This window comes from Euprymna scolopes, chromosome 13, assembly GCF_053919585.1.
Source record: "Euprymna scolopes isolate OS-2025 chromosome 13, ASM5391958v1, whole genome shotgun sequence".
In the NCBI taxonomy this organism is placed as follows: domain Eukaryota; kingdom Metazoa; phylum Mollusca; class Cephalopoda; order Sepiida; family Sepiolidae; genus Euprymna; species Euprymna scolopes.
The window spans coordinates 125,088,658-125,094,657 of record NC_136494.1 but is presented as its reverse complement, the minus strand read 5'-3'; positions in this window follow the sequence as shown (position 1 = coordinate 125,094,657).

Genomic DNA, 6,000 nt, shown 5'->3' with positions numbered 1-6,000 from the left:
TAATTTTACAATTCAATTTCTCCCCTCAAAACAACTAGCCCAAACGGTCTATCGAAACTGATTCCTGCCAAAATGGAACCTCTTGAAAATTCAGTAATCGCGGCACTACGTATTAATAGTGATGTAAAAACCATGATAAACAATATTATCCGCGAACTGCCGGTCATACTTCAGGAAATTAAGTCAGAATCCCTAAATGACAATTTCATTCAAACCACGAAGCAGAAATTAGCACTGGGTGACACCAGTTCAGACATTTTTTCTGGTTGCGACAAAATACTGTTATACGGTGAAAGGGTTATCATCCCCCAAACCCTTCAAAAAAGAATTCTCAAGGATTTTCACATGGGACATCCAGGAATAAACAGAATGAAAAGCCTAATGAGAAGTTTTGTTTATTGGCTAGCTATGGACCAAGATATTACCGACATAGTGGAGAGATGCGAAGGCTGTGCTTTGGCTGCAAAAGCACCATCGATAACATATAAAACTTGGCCTAAGGCTGAACAACCATGGTCGACGATCCACATCGATTATGTGGGACCTGTGGAGGATTTTTACTACCTGATAGTAATTGACTCTTACTCTAAATGGCCAGAGATACTAAGATTCAAAAAACCGACCATGGAAACGACAAATTTTTTATTGGAATTGTTTGCTTGGTTTGGGGTTGTAGACTGTTTGGTTGCCGATAACGCTATACAGTTCACCTTGACAGAGTTCAGAGAATTCTGCTAGACGTATCAAATCAAGCATATTACGGCACCCCAGTACCATGCCATAAGCACCGCCAGGCCGAACGCTTCGTCGATACGTTTTAAAGGGCATTAAAAAAGGCGCCCGGTACACCAACAGAAAAGGCCCTTCAGAAATTTCTGCAGGTTTACAGAATCACGAGAAATCCGAACCAAACAGATGCAGGATCCTCAGCAGAAATCATGTTTGGACGGAAAATAAAATCCGTATTTGATAAACTGCTACCCAAACACATAGTACACAACAGAACCTCTATAATGCCAACGAAACAGTTTAACAGCGGAAATAACGTGTATTTTAGACATTTTAGAAATAACGTTTCTTTTTGGGAACAGGGCACGATCTTAGGAAGATTCGGCAATGTTACATACATCATTCAGAGCCCAAAGTTCCAACATAAGAGGCACCTGAACCAAATCAGGAAACGCTTCTACGAGAATCAAGAAGAACCACCGCAGGACGGCAGTGAGGCGATTGAAACTGTGTATGACTGTTTTGACATAGACCCTCCAAAAGGGATGTCAGAACCGAGACGCTCCAGCAGTAAGATCCGTTGGTAGTCTGCCCCCAAAAGGAAGATTTTCACAACCGGTTTGTGTTTACTATAACCTTTTTACACAAATATTATGCAAGTATAAATCATGTAGAATATCTGCATGAATATAATTACACATTATATTTAACTGAAGATGATCATCCCATAAGAAAACAAAAAAAAAACTAATAGAGAATTAATTAAAATGAATGTTTAAAAGAATATGCAAATTAGCTAGATCTTTTGCAGAGGCATGCAATTCCATGACTCATATATAACAAAGTTGTATTTTCTTTTTAAATAAATAGAAAAAGGGGTTTTTAATATGAATATCAACACACAAAAAAAAAAAATTATAGGAGTATAGATAGATGGATATTAGATAAAACCACTGATATTTTTATATATTATTTAATTGGAATTCATTATTGAGATGAGTACTATTTATTGCAGATTATTATCCTCATCTTTTGAAGTTTTTGTTTCACTACGTTTCGGGCATCTATTCCTCTGGCTTTCCACGATGGAATAGGAACTCCGAATCTCCTAACTGCATTCTCAGCAATTACTGCCATCCATAGTTGTTGTCGTCTCACCACGTTTTTGCCCAAGTAAGCCTCTGGCTGGCTTTTGGTAAACGTGGTGAGACTACAACAACTTTAGATGACAGTAATTGCTAAAAATGCAGTTAGGAGATTCAGAGTTCTTATCCCGTCACGGTTACCACCTGACAAAGGCCAGAGAAATAGTTGGCCGAAACGTTGTGAAATAACAACTTAAAAGATGAGGATAATAGTTTGCAATAAATAAAAATTACTGATATTTTTGTTTTACATCATATCTTAAGAACAAAATATGTCATTAAACTAGTTTGTTTTTATGCTTATCCACTAATTCCATATATTAACCATTCTATTATGTCTGCAATTTTTATGTTTCAAACTTGCTAATATGTGTATGCATATATATATATATTAACTCTCTTGGGTAAAATACATAGTCCAAGCACACAAAACCAATTTTTTAAAATTCCCACCATGTCTGCAACTCTTGGAACTGGTCTGGCTAAGCAAAAATAAAATCAGTTAAGCCTCGAGCCTTATGGCGTGTATTTGTATTCCACACATGGCAACACGATAAACAATTGTAGTTTTCGTTTAGACTTTTATTTTCAGGAAGATAATTAAATTGAGTCTGTTCTAAAAATGAACTAAGTGCAGTTTTGGATATTTTCTGTTTGTCTTATTTGATCTCAATTCTCTCTTGTCTTGGAGGAATATTTAGATCTGATCTTTTAGTGCAAAAGTTCACTTTCAAATATGCAGTGAGTCTTTCAAATATGGCCAGATTCTAAAGATTGCTACATGATGAATTTATTGGACACAGTTTCTTGTTTAATTGATAAAAATCACTCTTCATCGTGAAACTATTCTTACATGGTTTTTCTCTCTCCATTTTTTTCCTCCATTGATATTCTGTGAATGCAATTTTACTATTTTGCTGTAAAATCATTTATTTTCATTTTCAAATGCATACACATTAAGTGTTAGCCTGAGACTCCAAACCCTTTAAAAATACCGGTTTTCTGACTAAAAATTTATAAAATATTATGTGTTTTCCCCTTTTCTTTGCAAAACTCAATCATGTTATGCAAAGGCAAGACCGAAAACAATTTTTCTCCATAAAACAGCCAAATGAAACATGATGAATAAATATTTGAAGGCATAAAAGACCTTAAAGTATAAAAACTTTTACTCAAATGAATGGATCTGGCATTAAATAACCTGAAAAGAGTTGCTATAGTGTAACACAAAACAACCAAACTCTATAATTTAAGATACTAAAAAAGATTAGTGTATTCATTTTTTGTCGACTGTTCTTTTTTTTTTTTTTTTTTACTCATGTTCACCCCTTACAAAGCATATCGCCACTTGGACGTAAGGGGCTACTATTTGGGGGCATGTCTAGGAAAGATTAACAAGATGTTTGTTTACGTTACATTTAAACTTCTGCATATCAGTACAGCCAGGAAAGCAAGAAGCAGGAAGGGAATTCCAAATTCTAGCTGTTCGAGAGAAGAAACTAGTAGAATAGAAAGCTTTTTGGCATTTAGGGACATCAACAGTGAAGGGGTGAGATCTAATTGCTACGCAGGTTTGTCGTGGATATGTACGTCGAGGGGGTGCAAGTAAAACGAGTTCATCAGAACACATTCAATTAAAATATTTGTATTTGACTGTTGTTGTTTCTGCTTGTCTCATTTGATTGCAATTCTCTCTTGTCTTGGAGGAACCACAACGTTAATCACCTGAAAAAGACCAGAGTATGAGTTGGCCGAAACGTGGTGAAGCAATAACTATGAAGTTGAGTCGGTAAAAAATGAATACACAAATTATGAAGCCTCATCTCAATGGATTCCAAAACATCCAAATAAAATGATACATACTAAAAAAACTAGCGGATAATTCCTTGTTGATGATACAAATGAATTATTCTTTTTTAAATAAATCCAATGAGTTAATTTTTCTTGCCAAAATTCAGAGTTCGATTTTAGTGAAATTTCAGCATTCAGTAAAATGATATTTTCTGTAAAATGCAAGATTTAAAATTTGATATTTTAATCATTTTAAAATGAAGTTTGAAATTGAAATTTGGCTGGAATTAATTAATTATGCAGCAGCATTTAATTTGTTTTAAGTTGTTAAAAGTAAATTTATTATTTTTTTCGAAACATTTTAAGGAGTGAACAATTAAAACAGCCCCAGAGGAATGTTTGAAAGCAAATAAGTTCAAGTTTCAAGGTTATGCACCATTGATTTTATAAACAAAATGAACGCTTCTCACTAACATCCTAACGATTAGTTGGTTTATTCTACCGTTCCAGTAGGTATCACGCTGCTGATACAATCCTCTATCTATATAAGAGCCAAGTACGTCCAAAATGGAGTAGTGTTCCTATTTACAATGCCTCCCCACGGGACAGAGTTAGACACCAGGGTCGTTTTTTAACGTGGAGAAAAGGAACAAAAATAAAAATTGTCTCAGTCGTGAAGGATTTCTCCTCCACTGACAGAGAACAAGAAATTGAAGTGCAGCATCTGAAGAACAGATGGTATTTATTTGCTCCCCCACCGAGCAACCAGGCATGTGGGGTTGCCCCCACATCTGGTCTTTGCTAGTCATAGCTTGTAGCATCTGAAGAACAGATGGTATTTATTTGCTCCCCCACCGAGCAAATTAGGCACAAGGCCGATTTTTAATGTGAGGAGTGAAGGGAGGGGAAGGGAAAAAGGGGACCAGCTCCCGAGAGGTGGGAAATGGGAGCTGGTTAATGGTCAGGCATGTGGGGTTGCCCCCACATCTGGTCTTTGCTAGTCATAGCTTGTAGCATCTGAAGAACAGATACTACACTTTGATCTTGACCAAAAGGCCAAGTGTGGTAGTGTTGCCACATCTGAGCAGAAGCTGCCTCGCGCTTCCTATACTGCCTTGATAGAGTTCCAAACCAGCTTCAAAACGTAGCAGATGAATCCTTTTTCTCTTTCCTGCCACCTCTTTCTCACAGAAGAGACATTGCAAGCCTGTCTCTGCTCTATCGTTATTTTCATGTATTTTCATAGTGTTCGTCTGAGCTCAATTTATGGTCCCTCCTTGCCAAACTTTCACAAAAAAAAACACTCAACTAGCTACAACCATTATCAACAATTTCCACTGGCTTGCTTCTCGGCTGTAATAGGTAACCTTCAAATCTAATGTAAACAAGTTCTTGTTTAGCCTTCCTCTTAAAAAATTAAATTCCACCCAATCTACACCATGAATCATTACTAATCTACCACCTTACATTTATTAACCCTTATCCTTGAGTGGACTACAGGCCTTGATAATGGTGACTCTCTTGTAAAAAGAAAAACTTTACTTGATATTCAAATATCCAGTAAATTTCTTTAATTTGTTTGTTTAAAAAAAATAGTTGCACAAAATAATTTGTTTGATTTCTTTGAATTTTGCTCTTATTCCTGTTTTCAGTTCATTAGGATTATTCTAATACACATTCTTGAGAAATGAAAATCTAGAAGATTAAAATCTGATGGACGGTTTGTCTGTCCAACGTTACATATCCTGCTGATTGGTTTCTGTTTAAGGAATCTCGTTGAAACATTGTTCCTCACAATTTATCCTTTCTTGTCTCAGTGATTCACAAAGATTTGGTTCTTTATTTCGTTATCACATCATAAACTAACACAAAAATATATCTGTCGTTGCCTTGACAATTTTCTGACTGTTTTAGTGTAGCAAACTGAATGAAAACACAATCGCATTACGTGGAAAGATATTTAGAATTAGCAGGAACCACCGAAATTCCATGGAATTAGAAATATATTTTATCAAGAAAAGTTTGATGAAACTGATATTTTTCTGGGTAGTGCAAAAAGTTTTTGGACAGAAAAATAAGTAACACACACAGCAAATATGATTTTATTTTCATTTCTAGCATTCATTGTATTTTCAATATAAAACTGACCCAAATTAGTGTATTCACCTGGAACCATAGAGACTCAACGTCTCTATCCACTGTGCCACGGGCCCCGGTCCCAGGTGAGGATTGTCTGAAGATAGCGGTTTCAATCTTACCCAAAGCAGGCCAGAGGATTAGTTGGTCGAAACGTGGTGAGACAACAACAACAACTATTACTGGGGATACAGTTACA